This window comes from Geospiza fortis, unplaced genomic scaffold (genome assembly GCF_000277835.1).
Source record: "Geospiza fortis unplaced genomic scaffold, GeoFor_1.0 scaffold172, whole genome shotgun sequence".
Lineage (NCBI taxonomy): Eukaryota > Metazoa > Chordata > Aves > Passeriformes > Thraupidae > Geospiza > Geospiza fortis.
In genome coordinates, this window is record NW_005054309.1 from 6,017,680 (window position 1) to 6,032,463 (window position 14,784).

Consider the following 14,784-nt stretch of genomic DNA (forward strand, 5'->3'; position numbering starts at 1 on the left):
AGAGTAACGCACTTCCTTCCTTACTCTCTTGCCCTGGCAGCATGGCATTTTTGTATTTGCAGGGCTGTATCCACAGGAATCTTCCACAGGAAAATTAATTTATGCCAGAGAAATTATTTATTTAAAATAAATCTAGCTTTGCCTCATGCATCTCTCTGGCTACACCCATGAAAATTGCCAAGAGGTCAACTGAAAAACTGCCTGGAGATCAGCTGAAAAAGGGCCTTTTTGGGAAGTGGGTGAATTCACAGCCCTCCTTTGGACAGGTTATGGGAGCTGAGTAGCACTTAGGACAATTGGGAAGATGGTGATGTGGCTCAGTTCCACAGGCAGCTCACTGCACACTGTGTCAGGGTTGAGAAATGCGAGTGCAGCCTTGCCATGTGCGTGGTTTTAGGGGGTTTGAAGAGCAGTTTTGTGGCTACCTCAGCTTTAAATTCAGTGTGATACACAGAGCCTCTGCCAGCACATGTTGAAATCCTGTAAGAGTGCTATAATTAGGAAGCTTAGTTGAAGAATTGGGTGAATGAAACACTTGCATTCCTTAAGTATAGAGGATTTGTCAAAAAGCAAAATGTTCCCTAACTTGCTATGAATTCCTAGGAGGATTTCATGATTTCAGGATTTCTTGGGTTAAGTGAAAAGGAATATACTGAAAAGGGGGAGGGGGACAATTGTTTCTGTTGTAATGTGTGAATGCCATAAAATCCTCCAAAATGCATCATTTTCAAGTAGGGGTTTTGCTTCTTTTTCTTTCTCTCATTTTATCTTAGTACAGGAGGATTGTAAGATCTGTAAAGCGTGGTCTTCACTGTAGGAAATGCATCTATTTATCACTTTGAGTCAAATCTAAGCAAGCTGTATGGATTGTTTCAGTAACACCTAGGAAAAATATAATTTGTTTTGAGAACCTTAAACCTACTAAATATTTGCTGAGTGAAGAAAGAATCCTAGCCAGGCAGAAGTGCCTGTGTAAGGTTTTGCCTCACACTAGGATAATGGCTGCAAATTTCTAGAGCTTCAGAATGCTGTTTAATAAGGCATTCCCTAACTCAGCCCAACAGCCAGAGCCAAGAACAGAAAAAAGTGCCTTTTCCTGTGATGCTGTTACCTTCCCTCTCTCAGCCTGTTCTGCAAATCACTTCCCTGCTGGCTCAGCTCTGGTGCAGCTCGGTGCCTGTGTTTCTGCTGGGCTCCCTGGGGCTGAGCAAGGACCTGCCTGGAGGAGGCTGGTTAGGAATATGGTTAGAAAATAAGAGAATCCCATTCCCTCACTGCTACCTCTATATTGTTGGTTTTTTCCAGACATAATTAGACTTGTTACATAGCTCTTTATCGAGCTCTTTTTCTAAAATAAACCAAGGGCTAACATATAATCCTCATTTGATGCTAAAAATATTTCATTCCACTGGCCAAAGAAGTTACTGAATTTAGATAAAGATGATGATATTCAACATAGTATTTATCTTAAGACAGTAGTAACTGGCACTTCCAGGAATTTCTAGAAAAGCTGTGTTACCTCTCAGCACTTCCATTATCATCAAAAACTCTTCATTATATTTTGTCTCCTGCAGAAGAGGAATCTTTTTTTTTTTTAATGGGTGTGCTAGGAGGACAGACCTGGAGGACCTTGGTCCATAAGAGAGAGTAGCAGATGGTCTGATATATGTTAAAACAAAACAACAAAAGTCCTGGACAGGAGACTTTTTTGTTGACCTTTGGTGTTGTTTATTGACCTTGTCTGGTGAGATTATGATCTCTCTTCAGCACAGGAACGAAGTCCTACCTGTTTATGCAACCTTAGCACAATGGGGGCCCCATCTTAAAAAGAGATCTTTTGGATGATGCAGTAATTCAAATAAATGGTGACAATAATAATGTTCATTATGTCTGGTTTGAGTTGTTGTGAATGTTTCTTGAGCAGAGAGAGATGTACCTGAAGTAGAACAGCAATTTTTTAAGTGAAATAGTGAAGTCCTTTGCATCATGTGTTGCTTTTTAATTGCCTGTGTGTTTTGTAGATGTTTTTGTACCACTCCATTTTATCCAAGTGTGTATAAAACCACATCAGAGATTTTTACAAGGGTTCTATCAGTGCATTTTGTGATTTATACTCAAGTAGTAAAGATGATGACTGCCAGAGGTTTTTTGGTTTTATATAATCCTGGATTTGCAGCCTTGTAATTCACTTGCTGTCTGTTTCAGAGCGCAGAACAGTGATAAAAACTTTGCACATAGACTTGTTTGACTTTTCCTTCTCTACAAGTCTTGGATTCACAGCTGAGGGGGTGGCCACCCCTCCTCTGCACGGTACCTGCTCCTTTTCCTCCCAGGCACTGATTTCTGGTTCCCTTTTTTTTTTTATTTATTTTGTTTTTTTCTCATATTTCAGAATTCCAAATGGAATTGAGGGATAGGGTAAATAGAGATGAATTTGGTTACATATGGCTGTGCTGTGAAAAATACAGGTCGTTTGTGTCTAGAAAATGGGTCAGGTTTTAATTGCATTGTCAAGGGTAGTTAATGCTTAAACAGTTTGCTTCTTAATATAAAAGGGAACAACAACAGATCTGCTATTAACTTTTCAAAGCATTTCTAAAATTATGGTATATATGTATAAACCTAAAGTACGACAGGCCTAGAAAGCCCTGCAAACCTTTAACTGCTTGGAAGTGCTCTCAGTTTTCTTCATGACAAAATGAGCTATATTTGTTTTTCAGCACTGTATCTTGTGGCATATCTACAGTGAGCCTCTTCTCATCCCAGGGTTTCTATGCTGAACAGATAGACCAGTTTGCATGACCTGAGGCAGAAAATAACATTTTCAGAATATTCTGAGTAGCTTTTCTAGCAGATTAAGGAGCTGAAGTTCAAGTCCATGATCAGTTGACAGTGCTGGCTCATCCTTGTGCCTCTGCCTTCCATACCCTGTACCCCACGTGTTTTCCAGAGGTTGTGTTCAGGAATAACCCTGGCTGCTTTTCGTGCTGTGGTGCACAGGGTCATTGGATTTTGCTCTTTTCTCAGCTGCAGTTCAGGTGCAGAGCACGATGGCAAAGGATTTATTGTTCCTGTGGTTATATAATGGGATAGTCAGTGACAATAATTTCCATTAATTAGGTTAAATTCAGCGGAAAGGCAGCTTCTGTGGCTTCTTGGAGTGAGAATCCTCTTACCAGGAGATGCACCTTAGGCTGGCTGAGGAGTCTGTGGTTTGTCTGGTGGAAATTCATTCCCTCAGCAGTGTCACGGAACCTGTGGGCTATATAATAGCAGTCTGAAAATGTACTGTTTACAAAAGGGTGTTCATCTGTCAGCAAAAGGGGTAAAGTGTCCATTGTTTGCTTGATATTTTCTTTTTCCTCCTGTGATTTGAAGAAAATTTGTGTGGACTTTTTGAGTGATTTGTATGAGGCAGGACTTACTAGAAAACCACTTGTCTTCATCTCCATAACATACCCAAACCTCTAAATTCTATCCCTATTTCTATTAAAGATTAAATTGAATCATCATAAAAAATGATGTCACATGTCCTTCCCTCTGTAAAGCCAGTTTTGCCTTTGGTAAATGTAACCAAAAAAAACCCCAAAAAACAAAACAAACAAACAAAAAGAAAATAATGTTTTCCTACTGCTGAGAGTGTTTACAAGTTTTAATACAAGTAGAATGATTTGGAATAGGAGAAAAATCAGAAGATATGAACTAGGTCTTGACTTGGTGCTGGTTTTATATAAAGCAGGGGTGGTATGGGGGTGGTTCTGGTGTTACAGCTGCAGAGGCAAAACTGGTTATTGATTGCTGGACTTCAGTTTTTATTCATAACTGTAAGACATGTGGATTCCTACAGCTGTTGCTGGAGTGAAATTTGCTGATAATAGAGACTTAGCTGGTCAGGCCCACTCTAATCCTGAACATTTTTAAATGATCTCCTTAAGGTTTAAATATTTTTAGTATATATAAAGAAAAAACCTGTCAGGGGATGGATGAAACCACATTCATGTCTTCTTTTTTACCTTCTTTTTGAGTGCCTTGCAGCTTTTTTGCTTACAAGTGTGGCAGTTACTAGAGAACATAAAGTGTACAATGGATGTAAAAATAGCCCACATGATGAAAGTGGCTTTGGATCCCAGCTAGCTTTGTATTTATTTCTTGTAGATTTTGTTTCTTTTTTTTTATTTTTTTTCTTCTAGGTTTTTAATAGTTAGAGTGAATTTTAGGATAAAAAAAATGGAAATGGAAAACCACAGACAATGTGTCCTGTTCCCAGACAGCAAATGATGATCTTAATAACTTATCTTAATAACTCAGGATTCTCTTCACTCCCCTTGGAGTTAAAGGTGAATTGGATATGTGTAATATTAGTTACAGCTCCACTTGATTTCTTTATACAAGTACTTTGGTATGCATAAATAGAGGAGAAATTAAACAGCTGGCAGAGGCCTCTTGGTTTTGTGTAAATCTTAAAGCTAGGAGGATGAATTTTTAATTTTTTTTTCTTCAAGATTCAAAGAGTTAGCTGTAGGAGGAAGTTCTGTAAATGGCATTATTAGGAGTGTGCTCCTGCAAGCTGATGTTATTTTATACCAAGAGAAAAGCTGAGCAGCAGTGATTTCTGTGTTTCTCTTCAAGTCTGTCTGAGAATTCCAAATTATTCTGCTGTACAACTGTAAAAATGGATTATTATCCACTGAGACATGAATACAGGTCCCCTCTTGTTGATGGGATAGTGTTCCTTAGTCTTAAGTTTGTTTCAAGAGCTGTTTCTATGTAATTGTCTGCATTTCTGCTTTCTCTCTGTGGCAGGCATACCTGAAACAATGAGTCCTGCTTCTCTCTCAGCAGAAGGCTTGAGGCAATTCAGTGTGTTTTTGCAGGGTTTCTCCTGCCAGCTTTCCATCTTCACTGAGCATCCTCTGCAGGATGCTCCTTTTTCTGCTCTTCTGCAGATAGTGTCGGGCATCTGGAGAGATAAAGGGAGGAGAACTCTTTTCAGGTCAAATCACAAAACCTAAACTAGAAGAAAACTCAGTGAAATAGGTGATATTCTTTAAAAATGTAACTCTCCTCTTCCAAAGTCCCCAATTCAGTCAAGTTTTGCAGAGAAATTTGGGATTTTTCTACTTTGTTGGTGACTCTTCCATTTAAATCCAGTCTAAAGATGGAGTGGTATGTTGTATTGCATCTCACAGTACACTGCTGGTGGTTCCAGCAATCAAAGCTGGTCTTTCTCTGGGAAATAACAAAATCAGATCCAGGAATTTCTTATGACCATCTCCTGGACACCTAGCATCACTGTGTCCAGTGTCCCACCTAGCTTCACTCCAGTGTATTATTTAACTCTACTTCTTTTTATTTTCTTTTGCGTACACATCTTGATGGAAAAATATTTGCACCAGCTTATGTGATGTAATAAAGGCTATTAAAATCCAACATGGCTTTTGTACATATAGTTGCCTGTAATGAAAGTGAGGTATTAATTTGGGAAGGCACACAAAAGGGGTATTGTAATTGAGCAGTGGCTGACATGTCGCTCAAAACTCAAAGTAGGTTGTACTATAAATATAGTCTCTTGTTTTGCAATTGACATTTTGCTAGTGGGTGGCTAATTTGAAAGGAAATAGACCAGTGATCTAATATTAATAACTAATTAATAGTTATGTGGATATTTTAAGTCTATTTTTCTGCTTATTTATAGGCATCTATTATTCATCTATGCTGTGTATCCTTTGCATGTATGTTTAATTCTGAAACTTTTGCTTCGGTAACATTCAGGCTTTGCAATCAAAAGCTTGACAGCAAAGTTGGTGTGTTCTTGAAACCCACTTTTTGAGGATGGCAATTTCAAAGTAAGAACACTTTCACCACTGAGGGAAGTCTCCCTCTTGAAGCAAGGCCTAAGAGGAAAGCCAGTGATGCATTGTCTACATCCCACCTGCATTTGTGAGTCCTAATCAGCATCACTCCTGTATGTATCCTCTGTTTAAAGCAGAATACAGAGCAGTTTTTAGGCTTCCACTGAAAGTGTGTAGCTCATAGACAAAATGAAGAGGAATAAAATAAGAAGGAGCATCTCACAGGCAGCTTGATCCTTTGGGATCAGAATAAAACATGCATTCAAGTGCTCATTGCTTCTCACAGCATGTGTGTTACTATACCAAAGAGAGGTGATGTTTTTGTTTGCTCTGATGGGACAAACTTCAACATAGGGTTTTGTCTCTTCTACCTATTCCCCCTGTCTCCTGCCTTCTCTCTCACACTCACATTCATCTGTAAATTAATAAGCATATGTGATACTTGTCCTTTTAATGAATTCTTAATTGAATTGATAATAAGACAGGAAGACTATGTGAGAGATTCATTGTACTTCGTATATGCCTGATATTTTTAGATCTGTTTTTTGTCACATAGCCAAACATTTTTAAATGTATTCCATCAAACTCCATAGAGCAGTGCTGTGATATCTGGGCCTTGACTGTTGGCTGTGGAATTTGTGTGTCTTGTCTTTGCATCTCATCCCTCTTGTGTGAATAACTTTGCTGTGAGTGCTCAACTCACAGGGCACAAACATTGTTTCCCTCTATCTCTAGAGTTTGCATTACTCATTTTAGCTACTGTCCTAGGAGGTTTAAGCTCTGTCCTGTTGTTGGATTAAAACCCTGCTGCAGTTACCTGTGGGACTCACCTGTTGGTGGAAGCACCCATGCTCCCTTCCACCACAGCCTCATCTGCTGCATTCAGGTCTTCTCAGCATTTGTTGCAGGTGTGAGGAAAAGCCCATATTAGCAGCAGATGTGTACAACAAGCAGATACACAGCATTCTGCCCTGCAGAGGGTGGGTGGGCCTTGCAGCTGTTTGCTTGTTGCAGGGCATGGCATTGATGATAGAGGAAATATTGTGTGGGGCTTTTAGCTTCTGTGCCTTTCCAAAGGTGGTGAGCTTTTCTGTATTTGATCTCCCCAAAGCTGTGTCTGTGTTCCAGCATAGTTCACAGTGTCATTGCTGTGAATCGAACAGCTGTGGATAGACAGATCCCTTGGAGCAAACATCCTCCTTCCATTTTCTTACAGATACCCAGAGATTGCAATCTCAAAGTGCTTTTTGTTTGCTTGGGGTTTTGTTTTGTTGGTTTGTTTTTCTTGGTTGTTTTTTTGTGGGGGTGAAGGTGGTTTCTTTTTCCTGTCTCTTGTGTACTTTGCTGTGCAGAGGGCAGCTCTGGGCAGAGAACCAATCCTGAAAATCCTGAGTCACAGATGCAGAGATCTCAGCTGAGGAGGTTGGTGGTCCAGGCATCACTTGGGATCCAGGCCATTTCAAGAAGTGCTTGAGGTTGTTGTCCGTTGATAAAATCCATTGATAAAATGCAGCTGGCAGTGTTTGTCCAGCTCCAAGGACAGAGCTGACACCAGTAATGCACTCGTGGGGCTGAGGGTTGTGTGTGACGCCAAATGAGGCACACGGAGTTTCAACTCTGCAGGACACATCAGGTTTGAGTTCCCTGATTTCTCTGATTCCAGAGTCAGTTTGAAGCATGTTGGAAGTGACTGTCAGGGGGTTGTTTTGAAGTTTTTGTCCCTGTATATTTTTCTGACTCTTTTTTCTGTGACAGTTCATGTTTTTATTTTCAGTTCCCTATGACTCAGGGAATCTTTTCTCTATGTGTATGCTTATTGCAGGCAGTATTTAATATAGTCCTGTTAATTCTCATGTAATAATGAGAACCCATCAAAAGGTGCAGTCTTAATCTGACAAGATTTATGGATGCTTTGTTGTTCTCTAGCAATAAAAAAACCCTCTTAATACTTAAAAAAATTGCAGAAATTCTCTTGTATTTCATGTGTTGACATGGTGTTATGTTGTAGGTTGGATTTGATGATCTCAGAGGTCTTTTTCAGCCTAAATTATTCTGTGGCAACTTCAGTGTTTTCTCTGTAAAAATCATATCTGCACCCAGGCAATCCTGCTTACTCTTGTAATATTTACTTGCTAACCTTTTGTATTAAAAATAGTAAACCATGTTTGTCAAATAACATAGCAGGTCACAACACTTCAGGCATCTTAAAAATTACCTGTCAGTCCTGGTAGTGCACTGGAAGTGTCAGACACTGAGAATGTGAAGCAGTGGTTCCTGTGCAAGGTTCTTGTGTCTTGAGCTGCTTCTGATCTACCAATAAATTCAAGGAACCTCACATCTGGTCGTGAGCAGGAGCAATAGACAATTAATGTGTTCAAGTAAATGAGTGAAGTTCATGAGTGACTCTCACACACACGAATTTTAAAATATGGACTTTTTTAAATGGCTGAGATCTTCATTTAGTTTGGATGTATAGACTTGGAATACAGTCTTCCATCTGAATGGATTTTTTTACTGTTTTTGCTTTAATTTCTCTTATGCTCCATAAGTATTTTGCTAGTGCTGCTTTGGTGTTTATAGGTTTTGAGGTGGTGTTTTCCTACATGAACACACAATTTTCTGAGTAGCACCACAAATAATTGTCCTTTCGCAAACATTTTTTTCTCCCCCTCTCATATTATTAAAGGCCCATTGAGTCTGAAAATTAAGCAATGTAGCTTCCCACAAACATGCATATTTTTCAGCGTAATTGGAAGATGTTTTGGATTACTGTCTTCAGGCCTGTGGAGCCAAGAACCCAATTATAGGCATGGTTAGAAGGCGATCGTGTGCGTTAGTCAGATTATAACAAGATTCCAATAATGTAAAATTGCTGCACGACAAATTAGTTTGTATAGTTTTGACAGTTGTTGCCTTTAATAAACTAAATTATAAAGCAATACACAGCCGCAGCGCTTGCGAAATTGAAGAAAAATTGACTCTTACTTCCCTGTCAAAGTCTTTTCCACAGAGCAGGACCGTGGGCATGCGTAGGTCTGGTTTGAGTTGTTCAGTGGGCGTTGTGAGTCCATCTGTCCCAAGATGATTTTCTCTGTGAGGAGATGAGAGACAGGTTACAAGAGCTACATTTAAGACTTTGTTAGGCACCTTCTTTGTACTGTCAGTGATGACAGATGCAGTCACAATCCTTTGGGCTGACACTTTTAAAGCTAAGATTTGGGGGGGTTAATTGTAATTTATGTATAAATGGTGACTAGATTAATGCTGCCTGCTTATTTTCACTACAAGCCTGAGCTCAAGTCTTCTGGCAGAGTGCAGGAGCCATCAATGTAGTAACTTCATGTACCAATTGAATTGGATCTCTGAAATCCAAGAACCTGTTGTTCCCTGGAGTAAGGTGTTACTAGAACGCTAGAAAACAAAGCAAAATCTTCTATATTCTAGAAATCAGGCTGTTCAATCAGTTGGTTTTTTACACTTTTCTGTCCTGAGCTATGTTCTAGCTGCAGGTTTGAGAACCACTGTGGCTGCCAAGTGACATTTGTATCTATGCTGGCAAGTCTCTATTTTAGTGATATGGACTTTAATTAGATATGACAGAATTATGATACAACCTGCTTTTGGTCCAGTTTAGGACCAAGTCCCATTATTTTTTCATGCATTTCCAAGCAAATTAAAGCCCAGTTTGAAGTATGTGCTCCATCCCAGCTACTTGATATCTGTTCAAAAGGAAGGGAGACTCCAGCAGCACATACTCACTGCCCTGCAGTTTGGAGCTTTCCTATTCACAGTCCAGGAGCAGCAAGGGCAGACCTTATTTCTGAGTGTCCTTGGCTGCTGTCACTTGCAGGGTTTCAGCTCCTGCACTTTTCTCCTGGGAGAACATGATGGCACTGACTTAATGGGGGTAAATGGGAAGATGAAGGCTGCTCGTTTTCTGTGCGTGGTGAGGGTGAATCTCTGGTCATGAATTCAGAGGCAGGCACGAAGTACAGAGCAGCCTTCTGCTCTCACGGTGCTGACAGTGATATTGGTTGATGGTATTAAATAAAGCTGCTGGAGATTGTGTAGAGTGGCAAGGGAGAAAAGGGGAAAAAAAAAAAGAAAAATGTATTTATTTACCAAATTCGAAAACGATAAAATGGAGGATTTTCAGGAATGAGGATGATGACCGACTTTACAGTGCTTTTGAGTGGCTTACATTTTGAAGGGTGTTTTTTTTTTTTTGAAAAAGAGCTGCAAGCTCCAGACATCATTTTTAATGAGTATGCAAAATACTGGCTGTAGTATTTGCAACACCAGTCATGAAACAGTACTATTGGAGGCAGTCTTTAAAAATTAAATACTTCTGCCTTCCAGTTTTGAAAAAAATATTCCTGTGTTTGATTTTTTCCAGTAAGCATATCCTTATAAAACTTAAATGCTTTAAGCCAAATAGCGTGCATTATGGTCAGGCAAAAGAATTGGAATATCTGTCAAATAGAAAGAATGAGAATTTCAGCATCTTGTTTCCAAAATAGTTGTACACACTTCTTGCTTCCTTCATGTGCCCTTGGCAGTCAAGTCAGCTGTAAGACTTTTTGAACACCATGATGTGCTCTGAAAATATCCTCTGCACTTCGTAAATCGTTAAGAGGATGAATTATGGAAATGACAGTGGATAAGGAAGAGCAGCAAAGATGCACATTCACTTGGGACATTGCCTTGAGGCTGGTGTCATTTGTTGGTTGGATGGTCTTTGAAATAGAGGCATTAGAGGGAATAAGTTGTAGCAAGCAGATGAAATATCTCATTTATAGTCATACTCATTGCACAGAAAGAAAACAACATCAAATATTATTAACAGGTGGTCTAGTGGGAAGGCAGCAGTAAACAATACTTCCTAAAAGTGGGTAATTCCTCTCTCCCTGATGGGCCACATTCAGTTTATAAAATGCACATCAGTATTTTTTATGACCACATAGTTTACTTTTTTGTCTTGTTTTCCCTAACTACATACGGTTTAAAATCAAAACAAGTAAAACCCTAGTCAGTCATTAAAAAAAAATAAAAGTTACTTGTTTGTTTGTTGAAAAAACCTTTTGATTATTTTTAATTTTTTTTTAATTTAAAAATTAAGTCGCAGTCTAACAGCAGTATGGATTTTGTTTAAAATAAATACAAGAGAAGAAAAATCAAAAAATGTTGTGGAAAAACCCCCACCAATAGAGTGGGTAAATGGGCTCTGTGCTGATCCAGGAGCAGTCTCTAGTGGCAGGTTGATCCAGCATGGCTTTCTTGGGTGCCCATCCTCCACCTTCACTGATATTAATCAGCTTCTTCAAGAAAGTGACATTTTCACAGAATCTTATTAAATTTGCCATCTCTGTTGCTCTCCAGTGCCAAGGCAAGTGCAATGTGTTTACATGTGGCATCATCACATGTGTTGGTGGTAGTGAGATGAAATTCCTGATCTCTAATTAATTTTGCAGTGGGGAAGTTATGTCTATTTTTGCAGATGGTTTTTAAATGCACAGATATTTTAAGCTGCAGAGGGGAAGATTTCATGCTCACGATGCACAAATTCTTATGGAGTGTGAGCATTTTAGTAACAGACACAGTTGTTAAGTTTGCCTGTTAGCATCACGTAAAATGTTGGGTTCTCAAGCCCTGCACATTTTTGCAGTGTTTTCTGTTCTAGTCCTCTCCCCGAGGCTGGAAAATTCCTTTACTCCTTCCTCTCTCGTTCAACTTTTTCTTTTCATTAATGAGACTGTAGGTTTACACTTTGATTCTCTTCAGGCTTCTGAAATACAAGTAGATAGGCATCTTGTAAGAAAGAAAAATAAAATACTAAGTAACTTTGAAGCAATTCACAGCTGAAGAGTAGGTGTAGTAATGGAAATTATGCCCTGTGATTATAGGTGAGCACCCTGAGATGGGCTTCATTTCATCATACCTTGGTAGAAATATAATTAAATGTGAAGTTTTTATCCTACATCCTTCACTGTATATGAAGGGGTTTTTGCCACAAATTCTATTCATATCACGAATATTATATATATATATAGAGAGAGAGTCTTTAAGTAATGTGTCTCTGCAGCACATGCTAAAATTTTTATTCTTATTTATGAATTTGAAGCACATAAAAAAATATAATTTATTGGATTCTCTTATGGTTGTGTTATGAGCTGCAAGTTCTTGCAGAAGTAGCTGACTATCAGGATCCATCTGAAAAATTTCTTTTATTGCTTAGTCATTCCTAAAAGCCCTGTTAAGTTAGGCCATGCATTTAATTGTTGCTGTTCCTTCAGCCCTCTCCCATGCCATGGCTGAGATAACAGAACAGGTTTCTGCTGTTGTAGGGAGGTTCATGCAATGGTGAAATTCTGTGTTCAGTGTGTGTTGTGTTTTCTGTGGGGAACTGTGGAGAGGAAAGGAATTCCTCTTAAAGCAGCTCCTGTTGAGGGTGTTGTGGTTCTCTGCTCTCCTGTGGGGCCTCCGGGTTCTTTCTCTTGTTTGGCGTCATTTTGGGGGTAATTCCAGTTATTTCCTTCAGCAGAGTTTGTTCCAAATGAATGAAAAATCCTTAATGTAAACATAAAGTGTACAAGGTTCAAAGCATTAAAGTTGAAACTTACTGCTCTGTCTTGTTTGTTCAACCAGCAGGATCAACATCCCCTTTTAATGACCTTTTGCACTTGGAGTTAAAATTTTATAAGCTTTTAAACTTTGCTTCTGATTGTTTTTTCCAAATCAAAATTTTAGCAATGCAGTTGGCATATACAGTTAGGTTTGTAGAAATGATCAAAGCAGTACATAATAGCCTAGCAGGGAATTAAAATCACATTAATGGAGGGTCAAGACCTTTTCACTTAGTTCTTGTGAACTACTGTCAGTGTTAAAGGAGGACTAGGACACTTTTCCAGTCCAGGGTGGTGGTATCATGCTTTTGGAGATTATTGTGCATTTGGCTGTTGGAGGCTTTTCTGGAGGGCAAGAGGAGAAGTTTACTTGATTCTCTTGGGAACTGACACATGGAAAATGATTGCTGACCAAAATACCCTGTGGCTCCCCAATCAAAAGAGGAAAAAAAAATTCAAGTCTTATTTGGCTTAGCAACAGACTAAATAGCAGAGGGTTTCTTAGAGGTCACTGCTTTTAGCATGATGGAAAGTCTGAAATGCTAAGTCCTGTTTAAGGCATGTGTTGCCTTTCTTGGTTTTAATCCTAGTATTAAGGAGGTGCTGTGGAAGTTTTGGTGTTATTTGTAATGAATTTTGTAAGCCTTTGTAGCTGGAGTTTCCAGAGGGCAGAGTTAGCTGTTTCACTATTGAGTGCATCCTGGTCCAAACAGCAATTTTTTGACATGTGGATTCTTTTCTTGTGGTGCCCAGACAGTGTTGCTGTGCTTCTGCCTTCAAATCTTCTCCTTAATCCTTTAGTTTACATAAGATCGCTTTCTAATGATTTAATCTGTAACGAATATTGGTGGTAGGAATCAGCATGTTACACAAATACAGGATCAGTAATTATTCTGATCACAGGTGTGTAATGTTTTAATTTTGAAGTCACCTGTAGAAATTAACTTAATTGAGGGTATCTTAATGATTGTTCATATAACTGGCTCTTTATAATTTGTTGGTGTGAAATTCAGCTCCTGAATGGTCAGTTTTGAAAACACTGGATGGTTTTATCATGGCCTTGTGTTTCCTGGTTTTTATCTTCCTATTGAATCATTTTATTTGTATTGGTTAACACTGCAATATCTATTGCATCAATACTTAGCCCTTTGTAAACTTTTTCTGGAGTCTCATAAAGTTCCCCTTTGTCAATGTGGACAGACAAAAAGAACAGAAATTCCTTTGAAGCTAATATGCTGTTCTGTGGTGGGGATTTGCTTTCAACTAAAAGAGTGAGAAGAAGATAGAGTTGAAACTGTGACTGTAATTTGTTTTTTAAATAAATTCCATGTAAATAATCAAGGTCTCTAATTTTTGTTTGTTTATTTTCTTAACTAAGCATATATTGTTATCAGTAGGAAACTGAATGTTGTTTGAATTCTTTCAGTAAAAAGACTGGTAGAAAAATAGCTTTTATCCTTTTTTCATCCTTTAAAATAAATATTGATAGAAACTATCATAATATGGTTTGTGTTACAGGTGGTGTAATACCAAGGGCTGTACTGCTGCCACATCACAATTTTGTGGGGTTTCAGAGAGTAGTTCTGGTAAGGACACTCAATGATTTATCTATTTATTTGTCATAAAAGTGGACTGTAGTTTGGTACAATTTAGTATTACATGCATTTACAGTATTTGTTAGGTATCAGTTTCTGCAGTTCACTGAATCCTTATATTAAGTGTTCTTTTATTCAATGGTCTTTAACAGCTCCTTTTGGAGCTGTTAGTGTCTCATGTGTAAATCCATATTAATTTTGTTGAGAGTTATGATATAACACATCAATTCACAGTATGGAAATAATAATAAATAGACCTTTTGTCAAAACACATTGTAAAAACTGTATTGTCTCCTTGAAGTGTGGAGTTACTATTGCCTCAGTGTGTATCAGTTACTAAAAAAGGGTGTAAAATTACTGTATTTTGATTATAGTATGTTTTTTTCAAGTGCTAAAGTCTTGTACTCTTAAAGGAAAATACAAGTGTGTTGTTCAGAAGGCAAATATCCAGACCGTGTGCTTTTATTAGTGTCTTCTTAAATGGGATGTACAGTCATGATTTTGCAGTTATTTTCTTTAAATGTATGTAACTGCAATTCCTGTATAACTTCTTTTGGTTTTGGAAACTTTCCTTAGATATATTTTCTTATCTCTTCTCCGTGGCTGGAGTTACAAGGGAGATGAGATTACGTCTACTTATTCTTACTTAGAAAGGGAAAATTCCTTATGCACCAGGCCATCAGCAGCCATGCTCAAGTATTGTGCAAGAGCACA

At 38.4% G+C, this 14,784-nt stretch overlaps 1 protein-coding gene across 4 annotated transcripts in view; it reads left to right on the forward strand.

Moving 5' to 3' along the window:
• TBL1XR1 (transducin beta like 1 X-linked receptor 1) overlaps positions 1 to 14,784 on the forward strand; it is a 61,245-nt gene that overhangs the window by 8,855 nt on the left and 37,606 nt on the right. The window contains exon 2 of one of the 4 annotated variants that reach the window (XM_031055487.1): positions 13,994 to 14,061. The exons of 1 other annotated variant lie outside the window; for it this stretch is intronic. The gene's annotated coding sequence lies outside the window, so the exon portion shown is untranslated. Of the gene's footprint in view, positions 1 to 13,870; positions 14,062 to 14,784 lie in introns of those variants that run through there. 2 more of the 4 variants (XM_031055488.1, XM_031055489.1) reach the window with 2 other exon arrangements.